At 52.0% G+C, this 26,910-nt stretch overlaps 1 protein-coding gene across 2 annotated transcripts in view; it reads left to right on the top strand.

The window, feature by feature from the left end:
- The window catches only part of SLC2A9 (solute carrier family 2 member 9), a 256,914-nt gene that overhangs the window by 7,466 nt on the left and 222,538 nt on the right, over nt 1–26,910 (top strand). Inside the window, exon 1 of one of the 2 annotated variants that reach the window (XM_043572968.1) lies at nt 14,373–14,912. The exons of the other annotated variant lie outside the window; for it this stretch is intronic. The gene's annotated coding sequence lies outside the window, so the exon portion shown is untranslated. Of the gene's footprint in view, nt 1–14,372; nt 14,913–26,910 lie in introns of those variants that run through there. 2 annotated transcript variants of the gene reach the window in all.

Raw genomic sequence — 26,910 nt, forward strand, 5'->3', positions numbered from 1 at the left:
GGTGGACCCCTAAGAGCTTCACTGATGTGACCCTTGGCCCTTTGGGCTCTAGGCCTTTGGGATCTTGTCTGGTTTACCTCCCTCCCACCTTCCAGAATGAATATGCTTTACCAAAGCACAGAATTAGTACTTCATGCTTTTCAAGGGCACTTAACACAATGCCATCGACATGGCAAACCATTGCCATGTCCCGTAGGATGTCCAGATGGTCTAGGTCCCTTTGCGCTGCCGTCACAACAACAGAAGAATGAGTAGAGCCCTAGAGGAAGGCCATACGTGGGTACCATCTTGTCCCATGTGGATGTAAACTGCTTCTGATCGTTCTCTCTCATCAGTGTAGAAAAAGATCTAGTTGCCCATGAATAAGCTGCATTCAGCGTACTCAAAAGCATCCACACTAGAAGACTCACCATATCAGTCAGTAACTACAGCTGGGCATCTACTACTGGGTTAAGTTCCCAAAGTTCCAGGGTCTTTTGCTCTGACCTGTAGAGTTCTGGTAGGGTCAGCCTGGTGAATCACGTGGGGATATCACAGGGACCACTACTCCTGGATGCCTCAATACTCTGAGGGGGGCGCTGACCTCTGCATATAATAATCGAACACATTTTGTGAACAATGTAATATTGTTTCTCATTTACTATCTTGGCAGGGGGTGGAAGTTCTCGGGCTTTCTTAGGCAATACCTCTCACTCTGCAGGTCAAGGAACCAACGTGAGAGTTCTTTTCCAGGGTCTTAGCGTGTCTTTCCTAAACACATTCAGGACCCAGGGAAACGACTGCGGGGTGGGTTTGGCGACTCAGTGTACCCACTATATGACATACCTGGGCCGGAACGATACTGACTACTTGATTCCTGTATAGCTGATTCTAATGGGGGGCTGTGACCATTAGAATAGCAGTGCCAGCCCAGAGCCTGTATCCAATGCCTGGTGGCTAATTTGGCCCAGTGTATGGTTACTTGAGTACATGGCCACAGAGTCTTTGGGGGATTAAATGGGGGAATCCCTACCATATCCACCTGCCGTCCCACCTGAATTCAAGGGAACCTGCTCTTTGTACCCTTGTATCAGATAGGCGTTGGCTGAGTCTGGGGGCCACCACAACCACCTGCTGAGAGCAAGGGGCGGACGGGGAGGTTACGGGACCAAGGAAAGTAAAGGAGGCTTGACAAACACTATGGAGAGTGAGGTGCTGGGAGCACCACCCCTGTTTGAGCATGGCGCCCCGCCCTAGGGACTGAATCCACGGGCCGGCTAGCCCATCCGTGGGGCAGAAGAGAAAGTGGAGACTTAGCCACCCAGGCTTGGGGTTCTGCCAGAAGACGGTGAAGGCAGACAGGGAGAAGTATTGTTTAGGACACTGGTATGGGACGTTGAGTTCAAATCTCAAGTCTGACTCAGACGAGGACACTATAGAACGGGGAAGGCTGCCGGACCTGGAAGAAGCTGGTGACCACGGACTACGACAGTCAGAAATGGAGCAAGATGAACGCATACTGGATTCGCGTCCTGGGGCTGCCACAACTCTCACCATCCTGGGTCCAACCCTCCACCTGTCAGGCTCACCTCCCTTGTCTCCGCCCACTCTTGGCCCCACCGGATTCTGCCTTTACTTGAAATGTTAACACGTCGTCAGCATGGACTTCTTTGGCATTCATGCGGACTTTTAAAAAATGTTGCATTAGATATTTATCTTGATGATTGAGGGTTTTGGTGCCTCCGGAGGTTTTGCTGCCAACACGAATGCCTCACCTACCTCACCCTAGCCCCAGCTCTGAGAGAAGGGGCAGCTAGAGAAGTAGAGGAAACACAAGAACACAGGATCTTGGAAGCCAAGGAAAGAAGGTTTATCAAGAAGCCGATACAACAGGATGAGGGGCAACATCACGTGAAACAAATCAAGCCGGACATAGAAAGTCATGAATTATAGAATCTCATTTCTATGAGCTGTTTGTAATATCGAAAAAGGGAAAACAAACATACCTGACCGACTGGCTAAATGACATGTGGTCACCGCAAAACTAGAAGCTAAAACAGCCATTGAAAATGATGCTGGGGACGCCTGGGTGGCTCAGTCGGTTAAGCATCCAACTCTCGATTTTGGCTCAGGTCATGATCTCACAGTCATGAGATCGAGCCCCGCATTGGGCTCTGTGCTGAGTGTGGAGCCGGCTTGGGATTCTCTCTCTCCCTCTCCCTCCGCCCCTCCCTGCAACCCCCCCTCAAAACACAGCGATGTTAGTGAAGAGAAATCTTCTGGAATGTCAACTGGAAAAAGCGGGATGGGAAAGTATAAACAGAGTAGCAACAACTGTTTAGAATTCTATGCAAAATAGTTACACACACGAAGAAAAGAGGGCATCCTGTATGATTCCACTTCCATAAAACTCTTAAAAATGCAAACTAATCCGCAGGGACAGAAAACCGATCAGTGGCCGGGGGTGGAAGGATCACAAGAGGCACCGGGCAAGCTGATACACATGCCCACTATTTTAATGGGGTGATGGGTTCACCGATGTGTCAACATGTGTCAACGCTAATTAAACAGGTAGACTTAAAAATATGGTAACACAGTTAAGTATCACATTCTCCGTTTCCCAGATGAAGATGTTAGGACTCAGACTTCAGGAACCTTGTACACAGAGAGAGTCATGCAATTTGCAGAGGAGGAATCCAGACTTTACTCGCCCTCGTGTCTGTGCTCGGATCTGTTATGCTATCTCTTGGGATAATAACAGTAAACCCGGGGTGCCCGGGTGGCTGTCGGGTGAGCGGCCAACTCTTGATTTTGGCGCAGGTCACGATCTCACGGTTCGTCAGTTGGAGCCCCACGTCGGGCTTGGTGCCGTGCAGAGGCTGCCCAGGATTCTCTCTCTCTGCCCCTCCGGCCCCACTCTCAAAATAAATACATAAATATTTTTTAAAAAAGCAAAACAGTAAATGCCTCTCACCACCTCTCATCATCCTTGGCAAGGCTCATTCTGGCCACCCCAGACAGTCTCCTGGGATAACACTATCGATGAAGGCTGGCTGTTGCTGGAGCTCATAACCCAATCCTTTCCACTGAAAGCCAGCAAAGAAGACTCGGTCCCTTAGAGATGGAGAAAGGATTTGGCCATTCAGGGCTTCTCGATGTACATATTTTAGGAATGCTAAACCGCCACGGGTACCTGGCCTCTGCAGAGCCAAGTGTGGGAATATCTGGTCCAGAAGCTTGTCCTAAATGAAATCTCTGCCATTTGCAGAATCGCCCCTTTTCTGCTCTCATCACTGCCTCCCTTGTGATTAAAAGTGCCCATCAGTAGAGGATGAGACTGCCATCATAATTCCCTCCCCGAGTCACTGGGCTCAGTAAGGCCTCGGTGCTGGCAGCACCCGGTGCAGAGCCCTAGGGCCGGATGCAGGAGTCGTTAATTCCTAAATTGGCCGCGTTGGACCAATCCAGGAAGCAGGTGACACTTGGATCAGGTGGGGGTGACCAGGCAGAGAAGGCAGAGGAAGTGGGCGGGTGCACACAGGCCGGGTGGTGTCACACACTCACCTCACAGAATCGAGTCAGTGGTGAGGGCCAGCAGGTGGCCTCTCATTCAGAAACCCCGATGCCCGGGTCCCGCTGCAAGCCTGTATCTGGGCTCAGCGGGGAAAGGCTGTCGCACTCATTAACGACGTCTGCCATGGCAGTGGGAGGGGAGAGTGACGGTTCAAAAACCCTGCATTTGCTGCTTCTTGGTCAATAAAGGCTAGAACCGGATGAGGAGGCCAGGTGGTGGAGGCTTGCACGGTCTGCGGAAGAATTTGGGCTTTGGGTGGATACCAGAGATTTTAAACTTAGCTTCCCCATTTTTATTTATTTTTTTACTTGTTCATTAAATTTTTTTTTTTAATGTTTGCTTTTGAGAGAGAGAGAAAGAGACAGAGCACGAGCAGGGGAGGGGCAGAGAGAGAGGGAGACACGGAATCCGCAGCAGGCTCCAGGCTCCGAGCTGTCAGCACAGAACCTGACGTGGGGCTTGAACTCATGAACTGTGAGATCACGACCTGAGCTGAAGTTGGACGTTTAACCGACTGAGCCACCGAGGCGCCCCTAATATATATTTTTTGAAGTTGATTTTTATTTATTTTGAGAGAGAGAGAGAGAGAGAGAGCGGGAGAGGGGCGGGGGGGGGGGGGTTGGGCAGAGTTCCAAGCAGGCTCTGCGGTCAGTGCGGAGCTTGAACTCACGAACCGTGAGATCATGACCTGAGCCCAAATCAAGAATCGGATGCTGAACCGACTGAGCCACCCAGACGCCCCTAGCTTAGCTTCTCTATTCTTAAAACAGAAAGTACCACATCCAGAAGATTTCAGGGTAGATACTGAGGATTTCTTGAAAAAGGCAAGACTCAGGTTGAATTTAGAGAGAGGACTGTGGTCCAGAGAAGCAGAGGGTGGAAAAAGCGTGTTCTGGAGGGACACGGTGTCCGCTGGGACGCGGTCGGAGACGGAAGGAGACTGTCGCGGCCAGGTAGACACGGGGTTCTGGCAAAGCCGGCTTGGTGTGGCGCACTGGGGCTGGCGGACGGGGTGACGGGTTACAACCACACACCCGCCTTACTCACCTCATCGCTGCAAGACAAACAACCTTGGAATTTTCCAGGCATCTCGTGCAACGCGAGAGGCTCCAATCAGGTACAATTAGCCACAAAGGGCGGCAGTTGGCTTTTCACAGAGCGTTGGACAAAAGGAGCAGATTGAGTTGGGTGTTCATCTCTGGCACTCGAAGATGATACAGGAATATGTGTTACCAGGAAGCGGGAAGAATATGTGTTACCTTCCTCACCTGCTCCCCAGTGGCTGACTCTGCATTTTAGTTCACTGAAGTGCTTGTCCTGCTCGGGGAGGTTCGAATTTTTCCTTCCCAAAAAGGGAATCGGGGCTCGGCGTGCTTATGTAACTTGCCCCGCGTCACGGGGCTAAGTCATCAGAATTGGAACCGCAGCCCCGTGCCCGTGTGTCTGAAGACAAAGTCCCTGGGCTGCCCACCCTTCCCGGAGCGTTTGAAGGAGGACAGTGGGGTTGCTTCAGCACAGGCTGAGGGCACGGGCCAAACGGCGAGCCAGCGAGGCCCGGCCTTCCCCGTGCGCCAGGCCACCCTCGCAACTGCCGTGCGAGTGGGTCGCTACTCCTGGCCTCACCCTGGTCTAAACCTCCATCATCCCTCGTGTGGACCAGCCTGGGTCTTCCTGCGGCCACTTCATCGCCACAGCACCGCCTCCCCCCAGTGCTGACACCCCAGGCCGGCCTGCCCTGCTGATCTCATCGTCCCCCACAACCCCTGCCCAAGTTTGGAGACCTTCAGCCCTGCCCACTGCTCTTAGGATTCAACCCCACTTGCCTAACGTCGTCTATTAAGGCAGGCCTGGCCCAGCCCCACGGTCGGTCCCTCAAACCCTCTCCCCCACCCCATCCACACATGTCAGACTAACACTCCTCAGCTTAGGTCAGCATCTCCTGCCGTGGCCTCTCCTACCACCTTACACCACTTTCTAGAATTTTCCATAATCGCACGTGAACATCTATTCAAGCGTGTGTGTGTTTAATGTCTGATTCCCCAGGATGTGTAAGGGCCAGGAAGGCAGGCCCCTTTTCTGCCTGGTTCGGTTCTGGTCCCATAGAGGGGGCCTGACACAGAGCGGAGGCTCACTTACATCAGTCCGTACCGTTGAATGAATGAGTGAGTGAATAAACGAATGCATGAATGGGTGACCCTCAAACAGCACAGCTGCACGCCTCCTCTCCAAGACCCTGTTCTACCTCTGTTGAGGTATGCTGGAACATTCTCTGTCTGTGACTGTCCCCCACCCCCATCCACGGTGCATCCTAGGGGATAGGAACGAAGCCTTATTCATCTGAGTATCCACGGCTCTCAGAATGGAGAATGAAGTCGGCCTCAGAGTATGTGGTATTTTCCTCCCCCAGTTCTGGAACCAGCCACGGCGCTCTGAGTCATCTGTGTCTTTATTTCTAAAATGAAGTTCTGTAACATGACTCCCCTGATCCCTTAATTACTAGGGCTGATATTCTAGGCTTTCAAAACCAGAAGGATTCACTGTTTCCTTTAGACATGAGATCATTTTGGCAGTTCCTGTTAGGGACCTACTGTGCCCATCAACAGAGGCTTTGGAACCCCTCTGAGAGTCGACCTCCAAAACGCAGCTGTCTTGGGCCACCCCGGGAGCAGAGAGGCCTCCGCATTTGCTTTGGAAAATCCACAACAGCATCTCATTGGTCATTGGTCCTTAGTTGGTCAGGAAATCTGAAGCTAATTAGATTAGGCTCAGCAAACAAGGCAGTCTGTTTGCAAACTGCTTTCTTTTTATTTAAAAAAAATTTTTTTACATCTTATTTATTTTTGAGAGAGAGAGAGAGAGAGAGAGAGAGCACAAGAGGGGGAGAGGCAGAGAGAGAGGGAGACACAGAACCCGAAGCAGGCTCCAGACTCTGAGCTGTCAGCACAGAGCCCGATGCGGGGCTCGAACCCATGAACCCTGAGATCATGACCCGAGCCAAAGTCGGACGCTCAACTGACTGAGCCACCCAGGCGCCCCTTGCAAACTGCTTTCTTGCAATTAGGCTTTGCCAGGAAAGGCAAGGTCATGCACTGACCTATTAGCCACACAAGTGATTGAATGACGACAGATCTGATCTTCCTAATGCTGATTAAAAACTTGGCTTCTCAAATAGAGATGGAATCTTATTCCTTCTTTTCTAATCTTACAAGAAGCCAGAAGGAGCTAACGGCAGGGGTGAGCGTGGTGAAGATAGACTGGATGGGGGGTGCTCACGCACACGCACTTGACCCCGATGCCCAGCCTTTGGAAAGCCTCTTCCTCAGCTGCTGTCACAAACCAGTGCACATCTAGAGTCCCGACACCCTTCAGTCCAACGTCGCTGGAAGGCAGGTGGCTCACTTCTCTGCCCCAGACACAGCAGCCAAAGTGTGATGTTCCGATCCAGCCGCTGAACTAACTTCCCAGCAGTGGAAGAGTCGGGATTTGGGGTCCTGTAAGCCTCAGTTTCCAAATCTGTAAAATAGGGATAATGGCCTCCCGCAGCGAGTTGCTGTGGAGATCACGAGGTCACTCACATGATGGGGCCCAGGGGGGCCTAGTTCATGCGGGATGCTCAGTGAGAAGAATTCTGTCTTTCTTTGGACGTGGACCCAAAAGACCAGAAGGGCCTTTACATCTAGTCCAGGGTTGCTCAAAGCACGGGACTCAGGGTCCTTCTTGGTTGCCTGCTCGAGCATGCTTTTATTTACGTGTTTATGCCTATATTTCCATGCCTATTAGGTTGCTTGCCTATCATTGCTTCAGGCGGTGGTCCTCAACCACAACCACACCTTCCCGTTGCCCGGGGAGCCTTTAAAATGCTCCAGCCCACAGAGGGGCGTGGCTTTGAGATTTTATACAACATCCTGCGAGCACCATTAGCGTGACCAGCCAGGATGAGAACGACTGGCTTAGGGCAAAGCTGGGTAAAAACTAGAAATAACTCAAAAGTAACATAGCGTCAAGGCGCCAAGCTAAGGCTGAAGTCTGGGGAACACGAATCAGCCAATGGTTTGTTTGAAGGCCACGTATTGGGATCATCTGCGGATGGAGGGGTTGGGGGCGCGCAGTGGTGCTTGTGAAGTTTCAGATGCCTTGTCCCCTGCCAGGTCCGTTAAGTCAGAATCGCGAGGTGTGGACCTGGAAGATCTGTGTTCCCGTCAGTCTGCCTGGCCCTGGTTCTCTGGAGGGCATTTAGGAGCTACTCATTTTGTGAAGGTCAAGGCCCCGCTCAGGAGGAAGGGAGGCAGGGCGTGGTCTGCCCGACAGTGGAGAGAAGGGGACGCTGACCAGCCAATGTCAGTTAGTCACACTGCCAACTGTAGGGTTGAGCCTACATTCACTGCAGGCAGCCAGGGGCACCGAGGGTGCGATTCTGGGTGCACTGGGGGGTTCTTTGGGGAAGGAGGGGTGGTGAGGCTTCTCTGAGTATGTCCAACCAGGTCCCTAGGACTTGCAGGAGACAGAGAGTGGTAGGTCCAGGAGGGTCCGTATGGCAGGAGTGTTTCCTGGGTGGTAACTTGCGGGTAAGCTTCGTGTTCAGACGGGTAGCGGGATGGTGAGTCACTCCCTGTCTAGAACCTCCAATATTTGCTGCCCAGAAGGCACAGGTGGATCATCTGGAGAATTCCATACCTACTCATCCCGCCCTTCCTGCAGCCTGGTCGCAGTACTCGCTGGGAGACTGTGGAGAGACCCAAGAGGAAGGAAACCCCTGTGTGCTGAGCAACCCCCCCCCCCGCCCCACCCCGGCGAGGGTCTACACCAAAGGCCGTGGCCGAGCCACTTAGCCTCTGAGTCTCAGTGTACGCATCTCGAAAATGGGTTCTCACAGGATGGTCAGGGGGGATGGGATGCAAGAGTGTATCTCGGCCCCGGCCCAGGATAATCTCCTGATAATAACACGTGGTTACCTGTCACAGGACAAACCTGGAGCATCCTGATATCCACCTTTGCTTCTGCACCGAGCTCTGGCTTGGCTGCAGAGCCCAGCTAGCTCATTTCAGGGACTCTCTCTAATGCCTTTGAAGTGACCCTTTCAGAGGCGCCTGGGTGGCTCAGTCGCTTAAACGTCCAACTTCGGCTCAGGTCACGATCCCGCGCTTCATGGGTTCGAGCCCCGCGTCGGGCTCTGTGCTGACGGCTCGGAGCCTGGAGCCCGCTTCGGGTTCTGTGTCTCCCTCTCTCTGCCCCTCCCCTGCTTGCACTCTGTCGCTCTGTGTCTCAAAAATAAATAAATATTTAAAACATTAAAGAAAAAGATGTTTTGTAAACAATGACCCTTTCCGTTCAACTCCGTTCAAGATACTCTGACTTGAGAGCTGTCCAGGAAGTGGTGGTAGCCTCTCGTGGCTGGAAGGAAGCCAGCTGGGGGGGCGAGGTTGAAGCCTGTAAGAGGGACAGGGGGGGCCCCCTGTTCCTTTGAGCATCCCTGCTCCGAGTCTGGTCCAGTAGAACCCCACCGGACAGGGATGGTGGCAGCTCTTGACTTTATTCCAGCCTTCCAGCCTGGCGGGGGGACACTTGCCAAGGCTCATTCACAAGCTCTCGTTGAAAACAGCTGAGACAATGCAAATGAACTAGTAACCAGAATGAATAAAAATGTTATTGAATATAGCCACTTACTTATATACTTACAGATGGATGGATGGATGGATGGATGGACGGACGGGGGAGGATGGACTGAGTGTGACAACTTTGAGAACTGCAGACGGGAAGAGCCATGGGGAGTGTGAATGCCTCACTGTCATGGGAGAAGTAGTGGGGAGAGTCCCGAGCCGAGAACCAGGACGCCCAGTGTCGCTGTGACTCATTTACAGTCCAGTTTCCTCCCTGCCCTTCAGTCTTCTCACCAGTACACCGTGTGGGTCGATCCAGCCCACAAAATTCTGGGCAGGGCTCTCTCTGATGATGAATGTGAAGGCATTCTGTAAACTGCACAACTCTCTAAAACTGTGATTTTTTCCCCCCCAGTTATCACTTAATTTGCATTACATCATTGGTTCCCCACAACAATCTGTGCAACAGGGAGGGGCCTCCCCAAGTCCAGAAGGTCCCGAAGTCACACTCCCACATCGCTATGCAAGCTTTGCTTGATGGGGTCCTTTCTAGGCAGCCCAGCCACATTCCTGTAAAGATACAGGGAAAAGCTCCCATGGGAGACAGGAGTCCAGGCACTCGGTGAAATTCAGTCCTCTGTGCCTGCACCCTGTCTCTACTGGAAATGTCTGCTACAACCCTGCCTCCCTCTCCACTTGATGGGTCTTACTCATCACTCATTCATTACTTCTTAGCATATTAGTCCTGTTTTGTCTGTTTTATTTTAATGCCTGCGCCCTCAAATCTTCCCAGAATCAGACGGGTCATAACAACAAATACGTACGTGGAGGGAACCACCAAGGCTTGGGTGGTGTGGGCGGAACGGCATCTTCCAAAAAGACGTGTTGATGTCCTAGCCACCCCATAGCTCAGAGTGTGAACCTATTTGGAAATAGGGTCAATCCAGATCTAATTGGTTAAATAAAGTCATACTGGAGTAGGGTGGGGGCCTAATCCAATATGGTGGATGTCTTTATAAGGAGAGGACGCCCAGGGAGAGGGCCGAGGGAAGACACAGAGAGACCGAGGCTGGAGTTATGGCTACAAGCCAAGGAATGCCAAGAATGGTCAAGGACACCAGACCCTAAGAGAAAGTCACAGAACAGATTCTCCCCTAGAGCCTTCAAGACAACACCTTGATCTCAGCCTTCTAGCCTCCGGAACTGTGAGGAAGTAGGTTTCTATTGTTTTAAACTCCCCCGTTTGTGGAATTTTGTTATGCAGCCTGAGGAAATGAATGCCCTCAGGAACCGAGGGCTCCGATGCCCAGCCCTGCCTCCACTGCACACACTGGCTGTGCATCCTTGGGCAAGTCCCTGGACAGCACATTTCCCGTCTGCAAAGAGAACGAGTTGTGTCGGATTGGTATTTGTCAACTTTGCCATTAATTAGAATTACTTGCGACGCCTGTTAAAATGATAGCTGATTATTTTTTTTAATGTGTATTTATTTTTGAGAGGGGAGCGCAGGGAGAAGGAGACACAGAATCCAAAGCAGGTTCCAGGCTCCGAGCGGTCAGCACAGAGCCTGATGCGGGGCTCAAACCCACGAACCATCCGATCGTGACCTGAGCCGAAGTCAGACGCTTAACAAACTGAGCCCCCCGGGCGCCCCTAAAATCACGGCTTATTAGTCAGACCCTTCCTCTGGATTTTCGGAATCAGCAGGTCTACGTTTCGAAAATCTACGTTTTTGAGAAACTCTCCAAGTGGTAGCAATGACTGGCGTCTTGCTGTTGCTGCCCTCTGGTGTTCTAGATTTCTCAAGGGTCAAGCTTTGCCCCTTGACCCCACAGGCTCTAGGGTAAGCCTACCGTGGATGGTGCGTGTGGAAACCTGTGTCCGTGTCCGCGTCTCTAGCACATTGCCGGGAAGATGGCCAGTGTGCCTGGGCGGGGTGGGGGGGTCCGGCACCGATCGAAGGGCAAATCATCTCTCCTGCAAACGTCCTGCTCTGGGAGGTGCCATCAAGGACCCCACTTGCTTCTCTGGGATGATCCGTCATCCTCCTCACCCACTGAATGTCCTTCTGTTGGAAACTCCTCTGCTTCACGTGCAGGGAGCTGTCCCTCTGGGCTGCCGGGGAGTGAGTCTCCGGTGCGTGTGTGTGTGTGTGGCTATCATAACACACGTTGTAAGTATTGTAACTCGTCCACATGGCTCCACCCCTCCCTGCCCTCACGTCATTGTTCACATGGGTACCTTCCAGGTGAGGCCTTCCAGAACCATCTTTTTAAAATTTGCAATGTTCCCCCCACACCCACAGCCCTCCATACCCCCTACGTTCTGTTTTTTCCATGGCACCTATCCAAATCCAATAAACTAGACTTGACTTTACTTACATGCGTGGTCTACGATCTGACTCCTTTCCCTAGAACGTAAGCTCACGAGGGCAGGAAGTTTTGTCCGTGCGTTCTCATCGCTCCATCCGCCGTGCCTGGAACAGTGTCGGGACCCCGGCACATGCTCCCGTCAGTGCCTGCCGAATGAGTGACAGAGCCTTCCCCACTGCTGTGTGTCTGTCTCCCTCCTCCGAGTGTGAACCCCTTACAGGAGGGGCTTTATCTGATTCGTTTCTGTACCTCCGGCAATTAACTCAGGACCTGGCTCTCAGTACGTCCTCGGGAAGCCTTTGTCGAAGAAATGAACGAGGAAACGAACGAACAAATGAGCGCGTGAGCAGGGTTTGCGTGGCCAAATGCAGTGAAAAAGTGTCCATTTGTGGCCTCCCCTGTGGCTGCTTCTCAGGGTGGAATGAACCCCCGACATAGCCTCTGGCACATTCAGAGCCCCAACAGGTCATGCAGGGCTGTAAAGGTTGAACTAAGTGGTCAAGTCCGGCCAGCCTGGGCACAACAGTGACGTCAGCGGGGGTGTCAGTCCTGCCCCTGCCCCTTCTCCCTTCGCCAGATGGAGCACATGACTTCCCCTGACTTTGTGCAAGAAACTGGCCTCTTGGCCCCAGCCCCGCGGAGGGAGAGCCTCTGTTTGCTCAGCTGTCCCCAGCAGCTGCTTCTCAGGGAACAGAGAGACAGAAAGGGGCACCAGCTTCAAGTTCACCGTCCATGCCCTGTGTTTCCTGGCCCAGCTGCACGTGGATGTGCCATTTTGTGTTCTTTTCCCCCCAGGCCCCTCGCTCTGGCCCAAGCTTTGGCAGACCCAGCAGAGCCACGGCCCGCCTTGGAAGGCTAAGGTGCTTGTGGGTCTCTCTTCCAAATCCACTGCTGCTCCTCCAGCCTTAGAGTTGTCACAAGCCAGGAGAGGACCGCCTGCCGGCAGGCGGCAGGGTGAATGGGGGAGTCTGGCCGGCGCTCCTGCTGAGCAGGCGAGGTCTTCTCTTGCTGCAGAAGCCGCTGGGGTCCATTTCCTCTCTGTGGTGCAGGGGCATGGGCCCTGCAGACTTCTCCTGAGCAGGGAAGAGTCTTTGCTGCTTTGGACAGAGGGTGAGCCTGAATGGTCCATGCACGACCTCAGCCTGCGTGCAGCCAGGCCGGGAGAGTGGGGCCGGCAGCTGGGGCTCCAGGGTCAAGGGGATCTCCGAACCCTCATCCATCCGGCTGGGGGGGAAAGGGCCTGTAATCTTACCCTTCGAGGTAAGAGCCAGTGCAGGAGACAGATTCAGAACGCTGCTAAGCACACAATTCAAAGGAACACATGGCTTCTGTTCATTTTTTTTTTCTGTTTAGGCTTCCTTGGAAGTTAGTTCATTGGCTTCATTCATTCTCTCCTTCACAGAAACAAAGCGGCCTGCTCTATTCGTTGATCTGTTCATTCCTTTAAGTAGCAGATTGGTTTCCTCCCATTCATCCTTCTGCTAATTAATTCATTAGTTAATGAATTCATTGGAAGTATTTATCGAGCACCGTGTTTCAGAATGCATTCTAGGTGGCAGGCACAGCAGTCAACGTGACTGGGTGGCTGGGCTAGGGTTTCGGGAGGAAACAGAACCCACCCCAGACAAGTCTAGGGACTTACCAAGGTGTGGGGAGGGGTAAAGGAACAGATGGACAATGGCCGGGCTCTCCATGACGCTGAGGCTCACTCTGGGCGCAAGGGAAGGAGGTGGTGTTGAGAAGGAGGAGGGCCATCTCCCCTTGGGGAGGGTACAAATGTCGCCAGAGCTGCTGAACTGGGGGGACTGGGCCGCAGGGGAGATGCCCGACCTCCTTGTCTTCCCACCCTTTGACTTCCTGCCCACACCTCCCTTGGGCCGATGGCTTCTTGCAAGGGAGTCAGCCGATGCTGTCCGTTAGGGCCGGCGTCCCAGGGCAAGAGCAGGACAGGGAAGGTGGGAACTGGAGCCACGGGGGCAGGAAGGGTGGCCAGCACATGACCCGATCCCAGCTCTCTGGGCTACACATTCTAGCCGGAGGATCCAGGTCGACGAACAGGTGAACACTCATCGGACGGCGACTGGAGCCCTTCAAAAGTAAACCAGCGCAGGATAGATGGGAGATTACGGGGGTGATTAATCACGAGCTTGCATTTTATATCGGGTGGTCAGGGGGTCCTTTCCAACGGCCCCTGTTGGGGTGCAGACCAGAGCAAAGTGAGCTGTGAGCCCTTTGCAGATCTGGAAGGTTGGGGGTGGGGGGGGGATGTTCCAGGCAGAGGAACAGCAGGTACAAAATGTCCTGAGACAAGAGTGTCCTAGAGCCAAAGGGATCCAGTTGGCCAGAGTGGAGGGGCAGGGGGAAGAGAGAGGGGGGAACAGCATTAGCGCGAGTCATCAGAGTCAGAGGCTATAGCATTTGCTGAGGCCTGAGGACATAATCCTGAGCTGAGAGGGTCGGGAGCCATGGGGAGGGGCATTTTCTGAGCACAGGAGGGAGGAGATCCAACCTACATTATAAGGAGCTCTTGGCTGCTCTGTGGGGAAGTGGGGGGGCAGGGGCAGGGGCAGGGAGAGCAGGCTGCAGGGGAGGCCGAGGCAGTGGCTCCTCCCAGGGCTGGCAAGACCGCTCGGACTAGGGCTGAGAAGCAAGAACTGATGGGAGGCGGTCAGATTCTGGATCCAGGAAGAAGGGTGTGGACAGCAGGTCCTCCCGGGAAGGGTGATGCCACTGACCGGCGCGGGAGGACCGTGGAGGAGCTGGTTTGGACAGGGCGGGAGGGAGGGCGGCAGGCTGGGGACCTGGCAAGTCTGAGATAATAATTCTTCATGCGGGTGTGGGAGCTCAGCCAGCCCAGGGGGACCGCCCTGGCTCCAGACGCATGACTGTCTCCGAGCACTTGCCGTGCTAGAGACCGACCCGGCCGCTCCACCGGCGTCATCTGGTCACTTAGTTCTGAGGTTCCTCTCAGTACCCAAGTGCCCATGTCCTGTGGGCTGGCCAGGAACGTGGCACACCTGGGCTGGGGTAGGACCTGGGCGTCATCAGCAGGCAGGTGGGAGCAGAGCCGCCCAGGCAGCAAGTGCAGAGGGAATAAGCACGGGGAAGGGGAGGAGGCCCCGGAGAAGAATGTGGAAGGTGGCCAGAGACGCGGGAGAGAACCAAGCGGTGGCTCGGCGAGCAGCTCCGACGAGCGTTTCCGGGTCGCAGGAAAATCCAAGCAACCGGTGTCTGGTCCACAGCCTGTCCTTTGACATCTAAGCCACGTGCTGAGTGTCCCTGGGGAACGCAAACTCACGGAGACCTGCTCCGGGCCGCCGGAGGCTGTTGCTCTCGTTGGTCAACTCTGCTCGAGCTGAGCACCAGCCTGGGAGAAACTCTGAATGAACAGCTAAGTATAAATATTTGCTTGGACTCGCTGCATTTCATAAACGATTAACTTGGACGTGTTAAAAATAGGCACAAGTTTCAGGTGTTGAGTATTATGTCCACATGTTACTGATCTCCACGGAGAGACATGGTGTCCTGGTTATGATTACGGGTAAGGAAGTTGAGCTCAGAGAGGTTGAGTAGTTTGAGGTCACACTGCTGGCTGGTGGCAAGCTGGGTCACTGTGTGGGTGCCAGAGCCCTGTTCCTTCAGCTTCAACCAGACCCGTGAGCCAGGACGAGGGTTTGTATCTTAGAACATTCTGCTCCCCACCCCCCCGCTTTTTTTTAAACAGGTCGATATTTCAAACTTCTTTCACAGTGGTAATTAAACCATGCATGGGTCTGACCATGCTTTTTTTTTTTTAATGTTTATTTCTTTATTTTTAATTTTTTAATGTTTATTGTTTATTTTTGAGAGAGAGAGAGAGAGAGAGAGCATGCAGGGGAGGGGCAGAGAGAGAGAGACAGAATCCGAAGCAGGTTCCAGGCTGTGAGCTGTCAGCACAGAGCCCGACCCTGGGTTCTAATTCACGAACTGTGAGATCATGACCTGAGCTGAAGTCGGACGCTTAACTGACAGAGCCACCCAGACCCCCCTGACCATGTTCTTCTTAAAGGGCTTGTGAGGTCTTCTTAAAGGGCTTGTAACAGTCCCACGAGGGCTCTGGTAAAACCCAAAGTGATACCAAGCCACCGCGTGATAAGCAGAGATAGCCTCTTTAAACTTTGAGCTTTCTTTCTTTCTTTCTTTCTCTCTTTCTTTCTTTTTTTAAAGTTCTGTACCCTAATTTCTGACTTTCATAAAAGTAAAGAACACTCCTGTCAGTTTTCTTCCGGAAGTATTCTCAGTGACAAATGGAACCCCTTGTTTGCCTTTAGTTTTGAGTGTAGAAGTTGTATATTACTTAAAATTAGCTCTAGTCTTCGGTGAAGGCTCAACTCTCCCACTTTTTTATGTATTTAAATTCAAGTGAGTTAGGGGCGCCTGGGTGGCTCAGTCGGTTAAGTGTCCGACTTCAGCTCAGGTCACGATCTCGAGGTCTGTGAGTTCGCGGTCTGTGAGTTCGAGTCCCGCATCGGGCTCTGGGCTGATGGCTCAGAGCCTGGAGACTGCTTCCGATGCTGTGTCTCCCTCTCTCTCTGCCCCTCCCCCATTCATGCTCTGTCTCTCTCTGTCTCAAAAATAAATAAACGTTAAAAGAAAAAAAATTCAAGTGAGTTAACAGACGGTGGAGTATTGGTCTCAGGAGTAGAACCCAGTGATTCATCATTTCCATATGACACCCAGGGCTCATCCCAAGTGCCCTCCTTCATGCCCATCAGTACCCATCACCCATTTAGCCCATCCCCCCGCCCACCTCCCCTCCAGCAACCCTCAGTTTGTTCTCTGTTGTTAAGAGTCTCTTATGGTTTGCTTCCCTCTCTGTTTTTATCTTATGTTGTTTTTCCTCCCCTTCCCCCGTGGTCATCTGTTTTGTTTCTTAAGTTCCACATATGAGTGAAATCCTATGGTATTTGTCTCTCTCTGAATTATTTCCCTGACTCAAATTCTGAGAGCGTCTCTGGTGCTGCATTGGAGTTCACTGACTTTTCTCATCAAGAAGGGTTCATTTGGGGGATCAACTGTCCACATCAGGACCAGCCCAGTCCTGGGGGCTTCCTGGTGGACCTTCCAGATAAGGGAGCCGGGTGTGGGGAGGCCCAGATGCAACCGCTAGAAGGGGCCAAGCGGACAAGGGTGATTGCTGGTCACATACCGGCATGGACTGGGGCAGAAAAGCTGTGTAACAGGTGGCCCCTGGGAGGTTGTGACTGCATCAACGGAGAGACTGTGCATCCCGGTTCTGGAAACACACAGAGAGCGTGGGATGCAGGCAGTGAGAGAACAGCCTGGTTAGGAGGGTCCCTGACCCACAGCTGCTGGACGCTCAGTGCCATCGCCACCAGACGCAGGCTAGAGAACGCTTCGAGTCGCTCCGTGTCGGCCCCGGGGAGCCAGGCTGGCAGGAGCCCCCCCGCAGCCAGTCCAGGCTGAGCACTCTTATGGGAGTTTTCTGAGGGCAAGAGAGAGCTCAGCGGGCATTGTGGCTTTTCTGGTCAGTTAGTCACCAAATATGCATTAAGTGCCTACTCTGTGCCGAACTCTGTTCGGTGCACTGGGACAACAGCAGTGTTAAGAGACAAGGTCCCTGCCCCCACCCCCCACCCCGCCATGGGGTTGCATTCTGCAGGGGAGGAAAGACAAGAGCCCCCAAAACAAATAGACAAAAAGGGTAACTTCAGGTAGTAAGTATGTGGAAGAAAATAAAAGGTAATGGAAGAGAGAAAAAGAGGGAAGGAGGGAGAGAGAGGAGCAGGAGAGGGGAAAGGAGGAAGAGGAGGAAGGGAGGGACGGACAGACAGGCAGGCAGGCAGACTTGGGGTCGGGGTGGGGTTTGATGGGGTATTGGGGTGGTGAGGGTCTGGAGTCGACGGCCAAGAAAGAATTCTTGAGACGTCTTTGGTGCAAGAATGGTGATTTTATGAGAGCACGGGGACAGGGTCCATGGGCAGAAAAGCTACACTGGGTTGTGAACAGTGGCTGGTTATACACTATGGATGGAGTTGGGGAGGTAAAGTCAAAGGGAGGCCCCCAGAAGGACTTTCATGCGCTAAAGAGGACTCAGGAGACACCGGAGGCATTGCTGTGGTCAAGCCAAGGTTGTTTTCCCTCTAGTAAGGCATTAACATTAGGACAGTAGGGTTTCCTGGGGAAAGGATACACTCTCTTTGCCTCAAGTATTTGTCAAGGGGCTGCAGGTTATAAGGAAGTTTAATTTTACCTGCCATTTCCTTCTTGCCTCTGTTCCCCACATCACCGTGGAGGGGAGGGTGATGCTGGGGCTCCAGGAAACCCAATCTGTAGGTTTCTGGAGATTGGGTTATTGTTACGATTGCCTTTTCCTTATAATTTACTAAGCTATTTGTAAACGGATGGAGACTCTGTCCTGCACGACTGGGATCTCTATCAGTTAACCTCTTGCCTTCCCCTTTCCTTTGTTCTTGGGCAGCCGGGAGAGCCTGAGGAATGTCCCACACCTCCCACCCGGGGGGGAGGGGGGGCTAGCTGGTGCATGGCCCTCAGTTTGCCTTACGTTCCCTCATCAGGGTCGGTTCAGCCAGGGAGGTGAGGGAGAGCATCTCTAAGGAGACGTTTGAGAGAAGACCCCACAGGACAAGAGCCATAAGTGGTTTGAGGGTGGACCCCTGGGCAGAAGGAACAGCAGGTCCAAAGGCCCCGAGATGGTGGAATTTGGGTGTTTGGGAGGAAAGGAGAAGCCAGGGTGAGGGGCCTGTGGAGGCGGAGGGACAGAGCGGAGGGAAACGTTGGAGAGGCAGACATGGGCCTGGTCACCAAGGACCTCATGACCTGTTTAATCCCACAGTCGGTTGGCAGCAGGACCAGAATTGGAACCCAGGTCGGGAGGTGCTCTCGCTGCGTGACATGGGGGAACGAGGAGGGGAGTCTGACTCTGAGCGAAGGGAGCAGCAAGTCAGGACTCGATCTAGGACAGACACCCGGAGGCTCGGGGCAGGGAGGGTCCCTCGGCCTGGGTGTTTGCGGACGAAGTCGCCTTGGCCACCTCTGGATGGAGGGGGTCTGGAATGTGGGGTGAGGAGGGCAGCTGTCTGGAGGCTGTGGCAAGCCGTGTCCCTGGTGTCCCCGGGGAGAGGTGCGCCATCTGCCCGGGTGTAACTGAGAGCTGACGTGGCGAGAGATGTGGTTCCAACAGGCACCAGGAGGGAAGTCAGAGGGAGGAGGGAGTCTTGCTCTTTGGCCTAGGAACTGGGATGGGGGCCACAATAGGGGAGACGGGGAGGCCGGAGCAAAGAGGGCATTTGGACAGGGACGTCGGAAGTTCAGTTTGGGACCTGTTCGGCTTGAGAAGCTTAGCCAAGCGTCAGCACTGACGGGGAGGTGGGCGCATGAGTCTAGATCTCAGGGGAGAGGTCCGAGCGAAAGGGGTAGGTCGGGGGAGTTGGCATCGTACAGATGGTTTGAAGGCTGTGGATGGACGAGTCTGGATGAGTTTGCAGAGCAGTGAGGAGGCCATTGGGCCGAGTCTTGGGACATTCTGCCATGAGCGGCCTCGCAGGCAAGGAAGAGCGGCTGAGCCGACTAAGGAAGAAGCAGGCGAAGGAAAACCAGGCCAGCGTGTTGGCTGGAAGACAGGACAAGGAAGTTTGTTTGTTTGTTTGTTTCTCTCATGTGTATTTATTCTCGAGAGAGACAGAGACAGAGCATGAGTCGGGGAGGGGCAGAGAGAGAGAGGGAGACACAGAATCCGAAGTGAGCTCCAGGTTCCGAGCTGTCAGCACAGAGCCTGACGCGGGGCTCGAACTCATGAACCGTGAGATCATGACCTGATCCAAAGTCAGAAGCTTAACCGACGGAGCCACCCAGGTGCCCTAGGACAAGGAAGTTTCTAGAAGGACCCAGAAGGAAGAGGAGTGGTCACCTTCGCCAAAGCTGCTGGGAGGTTATAGGGAATTGACTAGTGACTTTGGATGGTTGATGTCCTCAATAAGAACAAGTTGGGTGGGGTGGCGGCTCAAAAACCTTCTGCACCAGCGAGAATGGGCAGCGCAAAGGAGAGACTGTGAATTCTCTTTGGGACACTTTAGCTGTGACAAAGAGCAAGGAAATGGGGTGGTAACAGGAGGTCACGGAGTCGAAGGAAGTCTTGTTTTCCACCGGGGTGAACTTCACTTAACCTCAAACGAAGCATTTTAAAGTGAACAGTTAGGTGGCATCGAGTGCGTACACAATGTTGTGCAACACCGCCTCCGTCTAGCTCCAAACCATCTTCATCTCCCCAAAAGCAATCCCCTCACCTGTAAAAGAGTGGTTCCCTAGCAACCACGGATCCGCTTTCAACCTCTGCGGATTTGCCTTTTCTGGACATCCTATTTATTTATTTATTTATCTATTTTAATGTTTATTTATTTTTGAGAGAGAGAGAGCACAAGCAGGTGAGGGGCAGAGAGAGAGAGGGAGACACAGAATCCGAAGGAGGCTCCAGGCTCCGCGCTGTCGGCACAGAGCCCGACACGGGGCTCGAACTCACGAACCACGAGATCATGACCTGAGCCGAAGTCGGACGCTCCCCTGACTGAGCCACCCAGGGGCCCCCCCGACCCCCCGGACATTCCATGTAAGTGGAATCAGAAAACACGTAACTGTTTGTGTCCAGCGTTTTAACCCCAGCATAAGGGTTTTGAGGTTCTTCCATACTGTAAACGTGTGTCAGGACTTCATTCCTTTTTATGTCTGAGTAATAACAATCCATTATATGGGAGACCCTAACTCTTTATCCATTCATTAACTAATGGGCATTTGGACTGTGTCCACACTACAAACTGCCGTAAGGAGCACTGCTGTGAGCGTTCGTGTTCAAGTTTTATTTGAACACCTGTTTCCAGTTCGCTTGGGTCTGTACCCAGGAGTAGCGTTGCTGGGGCAGAAGGTGATTCTATGTTTACTCTTGGAGAAACCGCCCGACTGTCTTCCACGGTGGCTAAACCAGTTTACATTCCCACTGGCAATGTAGGAGGGCCCCAGCTTCTGCACATCCTCGCCAACACGTCTTCCTTTCGAGCTCCTTTTTTAAATTGATGGCACAGAGACACCCTTGTGTATGGCCTGAAGCGATCCGACGGAGAAGGAGAACTTGATGATGGCAAAGGAAAATGGGATAATGGCTGGAAGAAGACCCTTGACAAGAGGGATGTGCCCACAAGACCCACCATGGCAGAGCCTCCCGAGTGGGAAGTCTTTCTGGATGCTGCACAGCCACGCATGGCCCGGAAGTGAAAAGAGAAGTGTGTCTGACAGCAAGATCCCAAGGCTCACTCCAATGGGCTTGTTGATTTTGGTGGGGGGTGAGGGGCCTCCCCACGGAGCAGAAGTGAATGGTAACATGGCGGGGAGAGTGGTGCGGAGTGGGTGGTCTTGCTTTAAACGTCAGTCCTCATCCATAAGTCGTGGTGCTTGAGGCAAGTGGGGTGACCTGTGGGACCCCAGTACGCTCGGCCACAGAACGGAGATAACAAAAGCTTAGTGGCTGCTCTCAGGACTAAATGAGGCTTTGCCTAACCAGTGCCTGGCACACAGTAGGTGCTTACTAAATGCGGGTATCGTCCATTGGCTCATCCTTCCAACTCCATTGTGAATTACCCAATGGAAGTAACAGGTTTAACCCTTCTTTGCAGCCTTCTCGGGTTCCAGCACTATGTGGGCCGCATAGTAGGTGCTCCAAAAAACACTTGAAAAAGAATAAATAAATAAATAAATAATAAAGAATAAAAATAGTGATCAAGAAAGAGACTTCCCAAAACAATAGCCGTAGTGAATATTCACTGGGTGCTTGCTACATGGCAGGTATTTCCAAGGGCAACATCTCGTTTGGTCTATATGACATGACCTTGAGACAAGTACTCCCTTATCCCCACTTGGCAGACAGGTGACTTGTCCTGTGTGACACGGCTGGGGAGGGGCAGGCTGGGGGTGGAGGTCTGACACGAAATCCCAGGCTTAGTCATCGTATTATACTATCCACCTAGACGCTGCTAAACCAATGGTTGAATAATCCTGGTTCTGAGAATGATTTGCCGCAGCTAAAAACATGTCAAGAGAGAGGTCAGGTGACTGATTGGGAAAAGGAAGGGTTGGTCACCAAATGGATAATTGTGGAAGCTTTGAAAACTCCAGGGGAGCCATTGCGTTGCCCAGGTGTGTCTGCATTTCCTTGAGCACAGCTGAAATCACCCCGGGCACAGAAATGTCATCTTCCTGATGGGCAGGTTGGGTCGGACACTGGAAGTTGGTTGATAAAGGCACCTGGGGTAGGAGCTTCTTAGGGATCAGGTGGTTTCTTCCCGTTCTCCAGTCCACTGTTTTGTCAACATCAAGGTTGGGAAACTGGGGAAATGGGGTTAGCCATGAGAAGGCTGCCCGGGTGCTCCGAGTTGATGCCAAGGGAATCAGAAGGGCTTTTCCAAGTTCCCCGAACGGTGCTACCTCCCAGGGTCCAAGCATATGCCTGAACCAGGCACAGAGTCCCTTTTCCGTGGTGGGTAGGACTCCCAGGCGCCATCTTTCTACGATTCACCCCAGAACCGTTCCACACTCCCCATGCCCTCAGCTCTCTCTGTGAACTGGTCAGGAGGAGGCTCTGATGCCCTTGGCCGAGCTTAGATCTGGCCCCGAGCCGCTCAGCCATGCTCTTGCATTCCTCACTTCTTCTCCTCACACCCCTCTGCTGCTCCAGCCCTCCATTTATCTCAGAGTCCTGAAGATAGAGTAGGGCTCGCACGTGGGCATCTCTTTCGAGCTACCGGGACAGGTTGGGGGGACGTTGTGGCATTCGTAAACTGCCACCAACAGCAGTGACCACCAGTGCGGCATTTCAGAGTTGACGGCTCTCCTGTATTTGTCCCGGGGCTGATTATAGTCTGACATTGACAGAGTAGCAAGACTAAACTTTTCGTCTTGCCCATTTGGGCTTAGAACCCGATCGACGTGCACCATTCGTGTCCTGCTTTACAGCTGTCGTGTGTCATGTCACTTAACCCTCACCGTGGCCTGGGCAGATCCTGCGCTGGTCATATCCTCGCATTAGCAGGAAGCCATCGGACACGCAAGAAGGTCAGCCCGATACTCAACAGTGGCTGTGCCGGAACACCTCTGCCTTTGACTCTGGTCCAGAACTTGTTGACCCCCTGGCATGTTTTTAATAAGCTGAGCTTGCCATCAATAGTTGGCTGTTAATCATTTATCTCTCGTGGGGATAGACATTAAGGAATGTTTATAGTAATAGCTGGATGCCATTTAATCATTAGTGCTGTTTTCTTTCACAATTTCCCAGGCTTATATCTGATTATATGGGGGGGCTGATTCATCTATGAAGCATATTCTGTTTGTTCTTTAGACCGTAACAGGCAAGGGGGGCTCCAGAAACCAGGTGAGTTATGTGCACAGACATGGACCAGCTTTGGGGAGGATTTCAAGAATTTCTAAGACTCTCGGAGAGCAGCTGGAATAAGGGAATTGAAAAGTCAGGGATTTGAACATCAATTTAGGTGAAGATTAAGTGAGAAAATGCACATAAAGTGCTTAGCGTGGGGTTTGATGAATGCTGCTATAAAATGAAATGGATAATGAGTGATCATGGCTAAGGCAATTATTCCAATGGCTGATAACCCAGTTATCTCCTTCTGCCTTCCTTCCTCTCGGTCTCTCTCCTTCTCTCTCCTCCTCTCTCTCAAAGCTGCTCTATCTTCCACATTCCTTTCAGGATGTTGTTTTAGGGTTAGCTTTAGCTCCATGCCAAAGTCAGCAGAGAATTAACCCTGAAAATAAAGAATAAAGCCCTAGCCAAATATTGCTCAATCAAAACGTGGGGGGAATAGGAAGTATGTGGCATTTCCTGTTCAGAGCTGTGAGCCAGGTGCTGGTTGGCACCACTGGGCTCGTGTGGCAGGCTGAATAGCAGCACCTGCAGGCATTTCAAGGGAGGTGACCCCCAGCTTTAGGAGAACAAGTCCACCTGGGCCGTCTGCTGACATTCTGCGGTCTACGGATGTCAACAGCGCCTTTTCTTTGCCTCTGTCTTTCCAGCCAACCCAGGCTCGCGAGTGAGGATTTGACCAGAAGCTGTCTGGGCTCAGACCCACCCTCTGTGACAGGTTGGGTGGGTAAAGATACTTCCCTAAGGCTTGCTTACTTTATTTCTAACAGGGTTGGCGCTAGTGACAGACACATGGCGACCGCGAAGGTTTTCTTATCGGCAGCGAGGTGATTTTCTAAACATTTAACCCCAGGGACAACCTAGGTGGAGGGCAATCAGATTGCCAGGAACAGAGTCTTGGGGCTCGGTTTTGGTAGACGTTAACTCTGTAGCTGCTGGGTTGTGGCAGGTGGGCACTCTGGGGCCTTGGGATGTGGCTGTTCACCAATGGCTGCGGTCGTTTGACCTTCTAAGAACTGGCATGGCCACACGAGTGGACGCCAGAGTGTTAGACTCGAACAGCAGCACGTTTGGTATTATTACCGCGGACCGAAAAGATAGGGAGCTGGCAAGTTTGGAACTTCACGCAGAGCGGATATCGGTGTTATATTTATTCACGATTCCATTTAAGCCTTAGAGGATTCTTTGGAAGCAGTTTAGGGCTCTCTGCTCGCATGCCCAATGGTTCCCCCTCTCGTAACCAGTTCTAAGACACCATCTCAGAATGTTGTTCCGTGAGGCCCTTACAAATGAAATGCCTCATCCGTGCTCCACAGGGGCCATTTGCTGGGAGAACGGGGATGATGATGATGCCATTTAGCATTTACTATGTGCTTCATACACATTGAGTCATTTAATCTTCACAAACGCCCGATGAGATGTGTCCTGTTACTATTCGTTACTTGACATGTAGAAACAGAGGCCCAGAGAGGTTAAGTGACTTTCCCCAAGTCACACAGCCAGTAAGCTATTGAGCTGGGATTTGAACTCATGGCTCCATACTGCCTGGGGTGCAAGCTGTCTGCCTTTGGCCTTGTGCTGGGCAGGTGGGCACAGAATCTCACCTTCAAGGCTCACCTCCGCTTGACTGACTGTTCCTTCTGAGAACTCAGAATCACTTCCTTCTGTGCATGGGAAGGAGGAAAGGCATTCTAGGATCAGGGACAGTCCAGGGAACACAAGAATGGCCTGGAAATGGAGGTCCAGTGGGCTGGACTGTCCCTGAGCGTGTGCTGAGTGTGTGGCCCTCCTCAGGGGAGGGCCTCGGATGTCACACTCGAGTGTTGACTGTGGAAGCCTGCCAACCAACATCCTCGTCAGACAGGCTCAGATGACATCTGGATCGCAGAGCCCGTCATCCTATAAGGACTGGGTATTTTTCCAGAATTGTATTGCTTATGTCTCCTTCGCTACCCAACACCTTAAGGACTCCATCAAAACAGAAACATTTTTTTTAAACTTAAAGCAACTTTTAAAACTTGCTTTTCTAGTTATAGAAAAAAAATTTTTTTTCAGTGTCGAAAATCGGAGAAGTCTAGGAAAACACACCAGATAAAAATGGGCTAAAAGACAGCGGCCAAGGGAAACTGCTGTCTCTCTTGCCGCCTCCAGGGAGTCTATTTTCTCTGCACATAAATATGTGATTTGTCCTCCGCTCCCCTCTGCGGCCCAGTCCCCTCCTGCTCTCCTGTCTGTGCTGGGCCAGGACACTCGCCTTCCGTGTGCCCCGGGAACAGACCGTATAGTCTCCTAGAGTGCAGGCTCCATCAGGGCAGGCCAAAGTCTGTCTTGCTTTTACCTAGGCATTAGGGGCTTAATGAATACCTGCTGAATGAACAACGTGATGTACAAATATTTTGAAACCTTGAATTTCATATTAAAAAACGCACGGGCACAGTTTAAGTACATACATCCTTTAAGAGCACGCGTCTATTCCTAAGTACATCTAGTTTCAACGTTAACTGGTGGATAGACTTTAATATATCTTCCTCTGTTTGTCAAGGAAGATTATGAGCATTTTCCCATGACATTAAATATTCTTTTAAAAAATTTTTAAACCCTTAAAACAATTTTTTAGGGGTGCCTGGGTGGCTCGGTCGGTTAAGCGTCTGACTCTCGGTTTCAGCTCAGGTCACAATCTCGCATTTTGTGGGGTCGAGTCCCACATCAGGCTCTAAGCTGACAGCATGGAGCCTGCTTGGGTTTCTCTCTCCCTCTCCCACTTGTGCTGTCTCTGTCTCTCTCTCAAAATAAGTAAGTAAACTCAAAACATTTTTTTAAAGAGTTTATTTATTTTTGAGAGCAAAACAGAGCTCGAGCAGGGGAGGGGCAGAGAGAGAGGGAGACACAGACTCCGAAGCAGGCTCCAGGTTCTGAGCTGTCAGCACAGAGCCCGACGCGGGGCTCGAACCCATGAGCTGTGAGATCATGACCTGAGCTGAAGTCAGATGCCCTACCCACACACCCCGAAATGTTCTTTTAAAAAATGTTTATTTATTTTAAGGGGGGGAGGGGCAGAGAGAGGGAGAGATCGAGAATCCCAAGCAGGCTCCATGCTGTCAGCGCAGAGCTTGATGTGGGGCCTTATCCCATGAACCATGAGATCATGACCTGAGCCGAAATCAAGGGTTGGACGCTTAACCGACTGAGCCACCCAGGCACCCTGACGTGAAACGTTCTTTAACACAGTTTTTAATCGCTGCATGAGTTTCCATATACGGATGTACCATAACTTATTTAAACCTCCCTGCTGGATTTTTTTTTTTTCTCTTGTGAATACCATTTTTTTTTTAAATTTTTTTTTTCAACATTTATTTATTTTTGGGACAGAGAGAGACAGAGCATGAACGGGGGAGGGGCAGAGAGAGAGGGAGACACAGAATCGGAAACAGGCTCCAGGCTCTGAGCCATCAGCCCAGAGCCCGATGCGGGGCTCGAACTCCCAGACCGCGAGATCGTGACCTGGCTGAAGTCGGACGCTTAACCGACTGCGCCACCCAGGCGCCCCTGAATACCATTTTTTAACGTGAAAAATGCTGTAGTGAAGGTCTCAGGCTGGACTCTCTGTGCACGTTCTTTATCGCTGCTTTAGGATAACTTTTTATAGATGGAGTAGTTGGCCCAAAGGGCCTAAATGTTTTTATGCCTCTAGAAACCTATTTCCAAACTCCAGGAAAGCTGCATAGTTTTCAAGGTCTGTCCTGCCAGTGATTCTGTTAAAATTTTGGTGAACTGTTTGCAATTTGACAGGGGAGATTGGCACTTGGTTTTGATTTACACTGCTTTTATTTTCCCATCTTGGGAACAGAAACTTTGGTATTTCCAAGACGTGCCCTACCATGAGAATGGCTGTCTGAATGAGAATGTTCTGGGGAGGGGCCTGTATCCAATAAGCAATGTGGCAAGTGT

The sequence above is a fragment of the Prionailurus bengalensis genome, chromosome B1 (genome assembly GCF_016509475.1).
Source record: "Prionailurus bengalensis isolate Pbe53 chromosome B1, Fcat_Pben_1.1_paternal_pri, whole genome shotgun sequence".
Classification (NCBI taxonomy): domain Eukaryota; kingdom Metazoa; phylum Chordata; class Mammalia; order Carnivora; family Felidae; genus Prionailurus; species Prionailurus bengalensis.